Source organism: Mustelus asterias, chromosome 9, assembly GCF_964213995.1.
Source record: "Mustelus asterias chromosome 9, sMusAst1.hap1.1, whole genome shotgun sequence".
NCBI lineage: Eukaryota > Metazoa > Chordata > Chondrichthyes > Carcharhiniformes > Triakidae > Mustelus > Mustelus asterias.
This window is the reverse complement of record NC_135809.1, coordinates 8,045,445-8,059,874: the sequence shown is the minus strand read 5'-3', so window position 1 is coordinate 8,059,874 and position 14,430 is coordinate 8,045,445.

The window sequence follows — 14,430 nt, the reverse complement described above, 5'->3', positions numbered from 1 at the left end:
AGCTGTGCTAACCACTATGCCACCCGTACTGCCCAAATATCTCTTAACATCTTTGGCTCACAAAAATCAGTAAGAAATCTCACAACACCAGGTTAAAGTCCAACAGGTTTATTTGGTAGCACAAGCCACAAGCTTTCAGAGCGCTGCTCCTGAACTTTAACTGGTGTTGTGAGACTTCTTACTGTGTTTACCCCAGTCCAACGCTGGCATCTCCACATCATAACAAAAATCAACCAATCTTAGTTTTAAATTTAACAATTGATCCAGAAACAATCGCCATTTGCAAACGAGAGTTCTACCACCCTTTGCATATTGAAGTATTTCTGGAAGCTCTGGTTCTAATTATTAGATTATGCCCCCTAGTCCCAGACTTGCCAGCCAAGGGAAAGGCTTCTCTCTATCTACCCTATATGTTGGGTGATCGCTCCTCATTTTTTAACCCCAGATATTAATATTGAGTATTGAGAGACATGCTGTTAAAGCATTTCATCTTGCACTCATCAAGACAGTTCATAAGAATACCAATAGTAAAGAGAACAATAATTTATATTGCGTGAAAAGAGAGTGCTGATTGGTTGACAAATGGACTCTGATTGGTAGAGGCAGGTCAACCCCACCCTTTGCAGACAGAACGAACATGTCCAGACATTGAGCCTTTTGCAACTTGGGGGACGCCATTTCCTGGTGCATTCTCTAGGGCAACATCTCTATCAATCAGAGGCAACCAATCAGCAAATCCAAGAAAATTGCAAGGAACTGCTCCAACCACTGTACATGGCGTTTTTCAACCTCACAAAAGCTGCTGGCTCCCAAACTCAAAGGCTTATGGTGAATCCTCCTCAAATGGATCCTCCTCAAATTTGGCTGCCCTCAGATATTTGTCACTGTCCTCCACCTGCTCCACGATGACATGTGAGCCGTGATCCTCACCATTGGAACCACCACAGACCCTATTTCAATGAAGACCTGGGTTGAACAAGGCTGTGTCATCACACCAACTCTCTTCCCCATCTTCCTCACTGCAATACTGCACCTCGCCTCAGGCAAGTTACCCACTAGCACAGAGATAATCTACAGAACAGACAGGAAACTGTTCAAACTATGCCGTGTTCAATCCAAAACCAAAATCACTCCAACCTCAGTCATAGAGCTTCAGTATGTCAATGACGCTTGCGTGTGCGATCACTCAGAAACCAAGCTCCAGGTCATTGTTGATTCCTTCCCCGAAGCATTTGGGAAAATGGGCCATTCGCTTAACACCTGGAAAACTAAAGGTCCTCCTTCAACCAACTGCACAACACTCGCCCCCCCCCCCCCCCCCCGCCCAACCCCCGGCCACACCTTTTAAGATTAAGATGAATGGCAAGGCCCTGGAAAATGTGGACCATTTTCTATATCTTGGAAACCACCTCTTTGCAACGGTAGACTTAAATGACTAAATTTATCATAGCCTCTTAGTGTGCCAGCTCAGCCTTCAGCTGACTGAGGAAAAGAGTATTTGAAGATCAGGATCTCAAACCTGAGACTAAGGTCATGGTTTAATGGGCAGCAGTGGACCTCTGTAGATATAAAGGTTAGCGGTCACAGGATCACAAAATTACTTTGATCTAAAAGCAGGCCGTTTGGCCCATTATGTCTGCACCAGCTCTCCAAATGAACAACTCACCTCGTGCCATTCCCCTACCTGCTCTCTGTAACCGTGCTCATTCTCCCTTTTCAGATAACTTTCTAAGTTCCTTAACGTTCTGTTAAGGCAGTCCATTAGCCTTTTTGATTGCTTTTGGTAGCTGCCCATGATATATTAATGATCTACTTATCTGGATCAAGCCCCCCACCTACGCCCAAATTTCTTTAGCCCTCCACTCTTTCTAAAATTTCACTGTTTGGGAAGTAAAAGGAAAAGGTTTACATTTATACAGTGCCTTCCCCAACCACAGGATATCTCAAAGTTCTTTGAACCAATGTGACATTTCTAGTCACTGTTGTCATGTAAGGAACACAGCAGCCAATTTGCACACAGCAAGCTTCCCCAGACAGCAATGAGATAATGGACAGCGAATCTGATTTAGTGATGTTGATTGAGGGACAAATATTAGCCAGGGCAAAGGGCTGCTCCTGTGACACATCTTGGGACATTTTCCTACTATGTTGAAAGGTACGATTTAAATACATGGGCTGAAATTCTCCGACTATTCACGCACTGCCACTGCCAGCGAGAACAGAGAATTTGGCGCTCAGCCAAATATCCGTTTAGTGCAGTGGGACCGGAGAATCCCAGCCCCGGGCGAGGTGGGAGAATCCGGTCCAAATCATTGCTGTGTAAAATATACAAAGGGCACATAACTGGACTGTAGGAATCTTTTCACTAGTGACAGGGCGTGGGTGGGAGAAGCAATGGAATGATTCTCAGTGCATTGGCAGTCTGGAGATCTGTTCTGAATCCAAAGACATTGTGCAGGGCCATAATCTGTTCTGGATGTGAGGTGCTGAGAAATCTGCCACGTAGCAGTCAAGATGCCCTGCTGAATGATTTGAATCAGAGCTGGCATATTCAACATCAGCAACCTGATTAGAATCCCCTCTGGTTTTCACTGAGGTGCAGGTGCAGTCCATGAATCAGTCTGTCATTCGATAGCTACCTCAAGGCTCTTACTGATGGGGGTGGGGTGGAAGGGGCTGGATTTAGTAGAGATGGGGTGGGAGAGACGTTTCCATAAAGGCTGATGTGGATCAATTCACTTGCAGCGAAAGGGAACAAAATGGAACTCGGCCAGTTGTGTAAACAGAACAGCGGCATTAACACTCATCCTCAACGCTGCTGTGGTCAGGGGGTGCATGGTGTCAGATTACCATTCCTGGTGTGTGCTCAGTCTAGAGTTTGGTCTTAAAGGGAAATGAGTGAGTGGACACCCGTTTGACTCACATTCGATCCCAACTGGATGAAATCTGATGCCAGGAACTGCTGGATTTTGTTACCTCACAATTACCAGTCTGCAAGAACATGCAGTTTACTGTACCGCAGCCCTCTTAAATAGAAATGATAGAGTATCAGGCACAAGTCCCGGCAATTGGTGTTTATTATCTTATTGTATATAGACAATTTGAATAGAATGTTCTCAGTACTTACCCTGTTGTTACAAAAATACAAATGGCAATTGTGTTAGGTTGTTCCATAATGCATAATTAGGGGGCGGCACGTGACACAGTGCTTAGCACTGCTGACTCACAGTGCCAGGGTCCCCCGGGTTCAAATCCCGGCTTGGATCACTGTCTGTGTAGAGTTTGCACATTCTCCCCGTGTCTGCGTGGGTTTCCTCCAGGTGCTCCGGTTTCCTTCCACAGTCGAAAGATGTAGGGGTTAAGTGGATTGGCCATGGTAAATTACACCTTAGTGTCAGGGTGGTTAGCTACGGTAAGTGCATGGGGTTATGGGGATAGGACCTAGGTGGGATTGTGGTTGATGCTGGCTAGATGGGCTGAATGGCCTCCTTCTGCACTGTAGGATTCTATGAATGTTGGATGGGCATGAGGACCGTCAATAGATCTCCCTTTTCGGCCTTGAGGAGTATGAGCTCCCCTGTAGGCGAGTGGAGGCTTGTCCAAAAGGGAATGTGCAGCGGGGGTTTAAAACCAGCTAGCTCCACTCTGGCCAGCAGTTGAAGCATTCTGGGGCCTGACCTGTACACTGTCGCTGCCGAGCGACACTTAATGCACGTTGTAAATAAAGGATAATGGTGACCGGAGACTGGCCTCAGTGAGATTTATTACATTGGCGACGAGGAGTAAAACAAATTTTTTTCTTTGATTTGATTTTGATTTGATTTATTATTGTCACATACAGTGAAAAGTGTTGTTTCTTGCGCCCTATACATACAAAACATACCATTCATAGAGAAGGAAACGAGAGAGTGCAGAATGTAGTGTTACAGTCATAGCTAGGATGTACAGAAAGGTCAACTTAATGCAAGGTAAATCCATTCAAAAGTCTGACAGCAGCAGGGAAGAAGCTGTTCTTGAGTCGGTTGGTACGTGACCTCAGACTTTTGTATCTTTTTCCCGAAGAAAGAAGGTGGAAGAGAGAATGTCCGGGGTGCGTGGGATCCTAAATTATACTGGCTGTTAAGAGGCATCAGGAAGTGTAGACAGAGTCAATGGATGGGAGGCTGGTTTTTTCCTTCCCTCCAGACAACCTATACTGTCAAGACAAGTAACTCTCCTGTAAGAAAAATGCCTCCTTTTGGTAAACCTGATGTCTACGTTACAAGTATGGAAGATTGGGCCCAATATGCAGAGTGCATGCATTATTTTTTTTCGGGCTAACAATATTGAGGGGGATGGAAAGCAGAAGGTTGTCCTGTTGACCGCATGTGGGGCCCAGCCTTCAGTGTATTAAAAGCCTGATCTACCCAGATGACCCTGACTCCAAACCTTTAATGAATTGGTGGACTTGGTTAAAGGCTATTATGACCCAAAACCTTCCATAATACTCCAGCAATACCACTTTAACATTGCAAAGTGAACCCCTGAGGAGTCTGTCACCAAATTTCTAACCAGGCTGTGAAAATCGTCAGAGCACTGTGAATGCGGGCCACCCCTCGACGACAGGCTGTGAGATAGACTGGTCTGTGGAATTAACAATGTAACAGTCCAAAAAATTATTGGCAGAACCCAATTTGGATCTAAAGAAGGCCAGATAGAGCTATCTTTAGATCCAAATTGGGTTCTGCCAATAATTTGATAGCTCTATCATTGGAGAATGCAGAGAAAGGAACTCAGGAACTACAGGGGACATCAGGCAGCCATGTCCTCCTATTGGGGGGAGGGGCCTCATGCAAAGTCCATGCCTCATGTTAGAGCAATGGTATCAGTAAAATAGCACAGAATCCCTGACAACTGCCCAAGTTGCATCACCAAGCAGTCAAGGAAGGACACGACTGGGAGCATATTTCAGAAGGTTGTAGATGCCAGATGATGCTGCAGAAGACCACAACTGAGGCAAAAATATAGGGACAATCAAAATACGTGCTGTTTCAAAAAGAGGCCAAGACCAGTACCAGACCATACTTTGTAGGTATGCCCACAACCAGGAACAGGGACAATGCACTTAAATCACATTTCCACAACAAAGGTTGCCCCCAATGTGGTGTTAGTAAATGGCCACCCATTAAAAATGGAAGTGGATACGGGGGCTGTCGTTTCCATTATTGGGGGGCAGACCTATGATCGCCTCCCAGGTTGGTATTCAGCTCCTGAACTTAGAAGACACAAAGGCCAGGCTGGCCACCTACTCGATTGCTGAATCTTTCTGTTAACATCTTGTTTTTTTGACTCGAGATTTATAATGGTAAAGTTAGGAGATTGCACAATCTTGTTTCAGAACACACAAATACACCTTTACTGTTGACATAGGAAAATAAAATGGGAAATATCTAACGTTGACACAAATGCAAAACAAAAAAGCCACCACAGCAGGAAATATGTTTTGTGGGCAGATGGGCAATTGTATGATTTCTGATAAAACATATAGATCATATTGCAGAAAATTCTTTCCTGCATAAACACACAACCAAATAAACATCATCTACATCTGGATATACATAGGTCTGATATTGTTGCAGATTATTCTGTTTTCAATATAAATTTTAAAATGTTATATTTCATCAGTAAAGCATCATCTGCCTTAACTGTCTCACTTGACAAGAGTTTTTGTCAAGTTAATGCAACATGTTGATAAGAACCGCACGCAGACTCTCACCAACTTTTACAAATGCACCATAGAAAGCATTCTTTCCGGTTGTATCACAGCTTGGTATGGGCTCCTGCTCTGCCCAAGACCGTAAGGAACTACAAAAGGTCATGAATGTAGCCCAATCCATCACGTAAACCAGCCTCCCATCCATTGACTCTGTCTACACTTCCTGCTGCCTCGGCAAAGCAGCCAGCATAATTAAGGACCCCATGCACCCGGAAATACTCTCTTCCATTTTCTTCCTTCGGGAAAAATATACAAAAGTCTGAGGTCACGTACCAACCGACTCAAGAACAGCTTCTTCCCTGCTGCCATCAGACTTTTGAATGGACCTACCTTGCATTAAGTTGATCTTTCTCTACACCCTAGCTATGACTGTAACACTACATTCTGCACTCTCTTGTTTCCTTCTCTATGGATGGTATGTTTTGTCTGTATAGCGCGCAAGAAACAATACTTTTCACTGCATGCTAATACATGTGCCAATAATAAATCAAATCAAATCAAAATCAAAAATACTAGAATTTGCTTAGCCACAAATGCAAACAGAGACATAGACACGCAAACAGGCACACACCTCTGCAAACGCACTCAGACTCGCACACACATCCACAATTCACACACCCACACAGGTTTACATTGAAACAGGTACACTCACACTTGGAGACACATTCAGACTCATGCATATACACACACCCAATATGTACAAGTGCGTGTGCACGCACATAAACACACCCCCACACACAAACTTAACCACACAAACGCATACACCGTCGCACGTGCATACAACTGTGCTCACACACACAATGACTTCAGTTTTTTTTTATTCGTTTGTGCATCGCTGGCTGGCCTCAGTTGCCATTTTCCTCACAACATTGCTGTATGTCTGTAAATGATAGCTTAGCAATCTGTGTCATCAGTCTTGTATTTAATCTGTCGGTTTGTTTAGGTTGGTCTGCTGCAGTCATGAAGTATTTACAGTGAACAATTATAGTGCAAAAGAAAGCAGGCCTGAATCTGATTAAAAATAAGCCATATTGCAATGTGCCTTACACAATCATAGTGAGAGCTTGATTACCCTTTAAGGAAAACACAAGAAACAGACTGTTGGAACAGATTAACAAACAGATTTCACACTGGCAACAAAGAGATGAACTTGGCAGTCACCATTTTCTTCGAGTACCTGAGGTATTTGGTGGCACGGTGGCACAGTGGTTAGCACTGCTGCCTCACAACTCCAGGGACCCGGGTTCCATTCCTGGCCTGGGTCACCGTCTGTGTGGAGTCTGCACTTTCTCCCCATGTCTGCGTGGGTTTCCTCCAGGTGCTCCGGTTTCCTTCCACAGTCTGAAAGACGTGCTGGTTAGGTGCATTGGCCTTGCTAAATTCTTTCTCAGTGTACCCGAACAGGCGCTGGTGTGTGGCGACTAGGGGATTTTCACGGTAACTTCATTACAGTGTTAATGTAAGCCTATTTGTGACTATTAAATAAAAACTTAACTTAGGTAATCACTGTCATTCCTTATGGCACCTTGGAATGTGCTTTAGTATTGATAACTGAGCAGAGAGTGACAGAGCAAAATGCAATGGCAATGTCCAAATGTGAAACAGAAATGTGATGTTCGGGACTTTCAGACCCTTCCTACAGAAATATGTAAGCACATATCAAATTGGGGATAATGGCAAAATCATAAAACTCAACGAGCTTGTCTGTAAAAGTACAGATTGAGCCAACATACTGTATATTGTAATAACATACAGTATGTAATAACATACTTGATGCACGTCAATCGAGCACAAGACACAAGGCTTCGGTAACTGAAGGCTTTTATTGCCTAACAATGGAACTATTAGAACATAAGTACACCACTCCAGACTGACGAGGTCCCGCCCGAGCAGGGGGTCTTATACCTCTCCCAGGAGGCGGGGCCCGACTGGGATGTGCCACAACAGCAACAACCACAGGTGTATTAATCCCGCAGTGTAAACACCCTAGCCCAACAACAACATTAGAACAATCCCACAGTGTGAACACCCTAGCCCAACAACAACATTAGAACAACCTCACAGTGGGAACCAACGATGGTTCACCACATTCACCCCTCCTTTGAGAACAAAGGCCGGCGGGGTGCGAAAACAGACTATATGAAAAAAAAAGTCAACAATCTACAAGTCCAGACGGTCTGGAGGACCGCACCGTCGTTGTGACCTCCTCAATACCGGCGGTGACACCGGAGCAGGTGCTTGCGGTGGCGTTCTCTCCAAAACAGCGTCCGGCTGTCCTCTCGCGGACTCACGGGCCGGTTGACCCTGATGAAGCGGTAGTGCAGGGGATCCCGGTACATTCTGCGATGGCGCCGATCTCCGAGTCTCAGGCAAGCTGTACAGTGGAGTATAACTGTTATGCACTGGTCCCGGTGCTGACCGCGCCACGTCCGGGGGAGAAATAAGAGATAAGGGATTCGTGACTGGGGGTATGGGAGCGACAGGAGTTGCTACGTCCCCTGCGGGCGCCAGGTCTCGGATCGAGACTGTGTCCTCTCGCCCGTCAGGATATGCCACATAGGCATACTGAGGGTTGGCGTGGAGGAGGTGGACCGGTTCGACCAAGGGGTCGGACTTGCGGGCCCTTACATGTCGCCGCAGAAGGACGGGTCCTGGGTACGTCAACCAGGCTGGTAAAGATATCCCCGAGGACGACTTCCGAGGGAATGAGAACATCCTCTCGTGGGGAGTAGCATTGGTTGCCGTACACAGGAGGGAGCGAATGGAGTGAAGCGCATTTGGGAGGACCTCCTGCCAATGGGAGACTGGAAGGCCTTTGGACTTCAGCGCCAATAGGACAGCCTTCCAGACTGCAGCATTCTCTCTTTCCACCTGTCCATTGCCCCTAGGGTTGTAACTCGTGGTCCTACTAGAGGCAATCCCGTATGAGAGCAGGAATTGCCTCAAGTCATTACTCATGAACGACGAGCCCCTGTCGCTATGTATATAGCTGGGGTACCCGAACAGGGTAAAAAGATCACGGAATGCCTTGATCACCGTGGCAGTCGACGTGTCCGCACAGGGGACAACAAACGGGAACCGGGAGTACTCGTCTATGATGTTAAGAAAGTACACGTTCCGATCTGTTGAGGGAAGGGGGCCCTTAAAATCCACACTCAGCCTCTCGAAGGGGCGAGTGGCCTTGACCAAATGTGCCCGGTCAGGTCGGTAAAAGTGCGGTTTGCATTCCGCGCAAATCCGACAGCTCCTCGTCACTGACCTGACGTCCTCCACCGAGTAAGGCAGATTGCGGGCTTTGATGAAGTGGTAGAGCCGAGTGACCCCAGGATGGCACAGGTCATTATGGAGGGCGTTCAAGCGGTCCTCCTGCATAGTAGCGCATGTTCCGCGCGAGAGGGCATCCGAGGGCTCATTGAGTTTCCCTGGACGATACATGATATCGTAATTATAGGTGGAGAGCTCAATTCTCCACCGCAAGATCTTGTCGTTCTTGATCTTGCCCCTCTGCGTGTTATTGAACATAAACGCCACGGACCGCTGGTCCGTGATCAGGGTGAACCACTTCCCCGCCAGGTAATGGCGCCAGTGTCTGACGGCCTCCACAATGGCCTGGGCCTCCTTTTCCACCGCTGAATGCCGAATTTCGGGACCTTGGAGGGTGCGGGAAAAAAACGCGACGGGCCTGCCTGCCTGGTTTAGTGTGGCGGCCAGGGCGAAATCAGATGCATCACTTTCCACCTGAAAAGGGATGGATTCGTCCACCGCGTGCATCGTGGCTTTCGCAATGTCATGTTTCAATGCCTTGAAGGCCAATTGGGCCTCTGGCGTGAGTGGAAAAGTCGTGGACTTAATAAGCGGACGGGCTTTGTCCGCGTAGTTGGGGACCCACTGCGCATAATAGGAGAAGAAGCCTAGGCATCTCCTCAGTGCTTTTGCGCTAGCGGGCAAAGGAAGTTCAGCAAGGGGGCGCATACGGTCGGGATCAGGGCCAATGACCCCGTTTTCCACTACGTATCCCAGGATGGCTAACCGGCGCGTACGGAATACACACTTCTCCCTGTTGTAGGTCAGATTCAGGCAAGATGCAGTGCGCAAAAAGTTCTGGAGATTTGTGTCATGGTCCTGCTGATCACGGCCGCAGATGGTGACATTATCCAGGTACGGGAAGGTAGCCCGCAGCCCGTTCTGGTCCACCATTCGGTCCATAGCACGCTGGAAGACCGAGACCTCATTGGTGACACCAAATGGAACCCTAAGAAACTGATACAGACGACCATCCGCCTCAAAAGCCGTGTAATGTCGGTCCTCTGGACGGATGGGGAGTTGGTGGTAGGCGGACTTAAGGTCTATGGTGGAGAACACCCGGTACTGCGCAATCTGATTGACCATATCAGATATGCGCGGGAGAGGATACGCATCCAGCTGCGTATATCGATTAATGGTCTGACTGTAATCAATGACCATCCGGGGTTTGTTCCCGCTCTTAACCACCATGACCTGTGCTCTCCACGGACTAACACTGGGCTGTATGATCCCTTCTTTGAGGAGCCGCTGAACCTCAGATCTGATGAAGATCCGATCTTCAGCGCTGTAATGCCTACTTTTAGTAGCGATGGGCTTGCAGCCTGGTACCAGATTCTTAAATAAAGAGGGTGTGGTGATCTTTAATGTGGAAAGATTGCATGCGGGGCGCTTTGGACAATTTAGAGGCTGCAGCTGGTCCCCTACTGTCAGCGAAGGGAGTGGCCCACCGTACTGTAGGATCACACTCTTCATGTGGACCATAAAGTTTAGTCCGAGGAGAATTGGTGCGCAAAGATGCGGCAACACAAGGAGCCTGTATCGCTCGTAAATTGTGCCCTGCACTTTCAGAGTTACCACACAACGTCCTTGAACCGGTACAGATCGGGACCGTGATGCCATAGAAATTGTCTGTTTGGCAGGTAGAACCTGGAGTCCACACCTCTTTACAGTGTCAGGGTGAATAAAGCTCTCAGTGCTCCCGCTGTCAAACAGACAATAAACTGTACGACCATTTACCTTAATGTTCATCATTGAACAGTCAAGCCTGTGGTGCTTAGCCTGGTTCAGGGTGATCGACGCCACCGTTGGCCCTTGGACGTCACTGCAGGCAGCTGAGGTCGATGCTGAGGACCCCTGCTGGTCGCTCCTGGTCGTCGTCGACCAAAATGGCCACCCCCATGAATCACACATGGTTGAGGGCGCCAAGCGTAGCGACTCCTGGTGGTCATCCTCCTCCGACTCCGCCGACCACAATGGCGTCATCCTGGACTCGCACGTGGACGGACCCCGTGGGTACTTCGACGTCGATGGTGATGATCCCCTTTCTGGAGGGTCACAGGCTGCACTGCCGTTCTTGGGCTTCGATCTGCAGACCTTCGCGTAGTGCCCCTTTTTACCGCATTGATTACAGACCACCGCTTTAGCAGGACACTTTTGTCGTGGATGCTTGGCTCCTCCGCAGAAGTAGCACCGCGGGCCGCCTGGGGCTGCCGCCGTCGTCGGGTCTATATGGGAGCACGCCATAATACTGCACTTCGAGCCCGTGGGGCGAGGAGGGATTTGTGACTGCTCCTGCCACGTTGTCTCCACGTGGTCCTCCGGATACAGGACCAAGCTCTTCGAAGCCGCCTCAAGCATTTCAGCCATCTCCATAGCTTGGGTCAGGTTGAGATTCCCCTTTTCCAGCAGCTTGAGACGGATGTACGAAGACCCTACCCCTGCCACAAACGCATCTCGGGCGAGGTCGTACATGCACTGCTCAGCCGACACAGCTTTGCAGTCGCAGCCCCTGGCAAGCTGCAAGAGCTCATTGGCGTAATCCTCCATGGTTTCGCCCGACTGCCGACGTCGTGTAGCGAGGAGGTAACGAGCGTGGATCTCGTTGGGAGGTCTCGTGTAGCGCTTTTTTAAAAGCTCGAGGGCCCTCGGGTAAGTGGTGGCCGCACGGATCACGAGGTAGACAGTGTCGCTTACCCTCGCATGGAGGACCCGGAGTCTGTCGTCATCTGTGATGACCGCTGCAGAGGCTGCCAGGTAGTCCTCGAAACACTTCAGCCAGTGGTCGAAGGTGTTAGAGGCGCCGACCGCACATGGATCCAGCGTCAGACGCTCTGGCTTTAGTATTTGTTCCATACTCTCCTTTCCGTCGAGAGCTTAGTGTTAGGCAATAAAATTGATGCACGTCAATCGAGCACAAGACACAAGGCTTCGGTAACTGAAGGCTTTTATTGCCTAACAATGGAACTATTAGAACATAAGTACACCACTCCAGACTGACGAGGTCCCGCCCGAGCAGGGGGTCTTATACCTCTCCCAGGAGGCGGGGCCCGACTGGGATGTGCCACAACAGCAACAACCACAGGTGTATTAATCCCACAGTGTAAACACCCTAGCCCAACAACAACATTAGAACAACCCCACAGTGGGAACCAACGATGGTTCACCACAATGAAACAAAGACAGAAAGTGCTGGAAAATCTCAGCAGGTCTAACAGTATCTGTGGAGAGAGAATAGAGCCAAAATTTCAAGAGTGGATGACCCTTCATCAGAGCTCAAGACAAGGAAAATAGGATGAGATTTATACTGTAAGAGGGGCGGGGTGTGGGTTGTGTAAAGGCAAGCGACAGGAAGGTCTGGGTCCTGCTTGCGGACAGACCGAAGGTGTTCTGCAAAGTGGTCACCGGGTCTGTGCTTGGTCTCTCCGATTCCTTAACGATTCCTTAATCATAGTTTTCCACCCACTGTTGATAGGTTGATAGGGCTGTCAACCATGTCCAACCCATTTCCTGCACCACTGCTCTCAACCCTTCCCCTCCCTCCCAGAACCAGGATGGGTTTCCCTTCTCCTCAATTTTCACCCCACCAGCCTCCGCATTCAAAGGATCATCCTCCATCTTCCACCACAACTCAAGTGCTTTCTATACATTGCAGTTGAAAAGCGGAACTAAAACCTCATGGCTGTGGGGTAATTGATCCAAACCTGTCAATCAAAGGCTAGTTAAAGGTAATGGAGCATGACATTGAATGAACACAAAGTTTTTTGAAGATTTTGAAGCTTTCCAGGAAGGCTAAATGAACAAAATGAGTGAGCAGATCTGATGGAATGAGGAGGTCCATAAGGCTTACTGGATTGTGTCTACAATGAACTGTCTGATCTGCTGTGCAGCTGTCAATCAAAGCAGATCAAAGTGGCCAGGCTGCACCTCCTGCTCAAAAGGGAATCCCTCCAACTGAAACTGAAATCTCCTGTCAGTCTGAGGACTCCTCACACCTGGGGCTTCTGAGAAAAGAAGGGGCAACCCATTCTGCAGAATGAAGTGTTGCCGTGATTTTGAAAGCTTCTAGGTGTCCAAGGGGCACAGATCTTAAAGTGACCAGGGCACTTCAAAGGTTTCACAGCATGCAGGCAGGAATGAAGATTTTGAACTGAAATCTGCTTGAGATCACCATTCTAAGAGTGATCTCCACTTTTCCAGGACTAGCAGGAGGCAGTCCAGCCATGAGACCCCCATCCCGAGGTAAACGTCTTTATGTTAGCCAGAGCCTACCCAATCCCCAGCCCCTTGGAGGACCCTCCATCTGAAGCTTGGCAGTGGCAGATGTGAGCGCCAGAGTGCCAGAGCAGTGCAAGATTGGCTCTGCCAAGGGACAGGGCCTGAAGTGGGTGGGGGGGGGTTGGTTGCTGAGTGGACCCCATCTTGGAGTGTCTATCTTCTCTGTTATGGAGTGGGGGGGGCGGGTGTGAGGCCTCTGGCTGGAGAAGTGGGGGGGGGTTGGGTGTCGGCTCACCCTCATGCTTGCATGGGGGTAAGAGTGACCCATTCTTTCAGTGAAGGGGATGAGGATGCCCCTCTGTGCTGAGGGATTGGGGGTGCTCCCCTTATCAGCAGGGTGAGGGGGTGAGGAGGCCTGTCCCTCAGCTCGAAGTTTGGAGTGCCCTCTGAAAAGGGCACCTCGATCACTGTAAAGCCAGGCTGGCTGGCGTGTTTTGTGGCATGCTTAAATTTGAATCATAGAAGCCCGACAGTGCAGAAGGAGGCCATTCGGCCCATTGAGTCTGCACTGACCACAATCCCACCCAAGCCCTATTCCCATGACCCCACATATTTACCCTGCTAATCCCCTTGACACTAGGGTCAATTTAGCATGGCCAATCAACCTAACCCGCACATCTTTGGAGTGTGGGAGGAAACCGGAGCACCTGGAGGAAACCCACACAGACATGGGGAGAATGTGCAAAGTCCGCACAGACAGTGACCCAAGGCCGGAATTGAAGGTGCCACCGTGCCACCTTTAAGGTGGGTGAATCCCACATGACAGGTGCTGCTAACGCCAGTGAGAAAAACTCCGGTCCTCCCGCTGGCAGGAGCACTTAGAGTGCAGTCGAGAGAATCGGGCCTACAGACTTTGGTTTCATATCCCATATGGAGGAAAAGTTGCCTCTGACAATTCAGCAGCCCCTCAGCTCAACATTGAAGTGTCATCCTAGATCATACGCTGAGGGATTGAATTTATATCCATGATGTTTTGGCACAGAAGCATAAGAGAAAGCTTAGCCAATTGAGCCAAGGTGTCTCATCAATATCAGGGTTAGGTATATAAAATCAATTGGGATTCAACCTTGAAGATATGAAAATACAAACATTGGCAA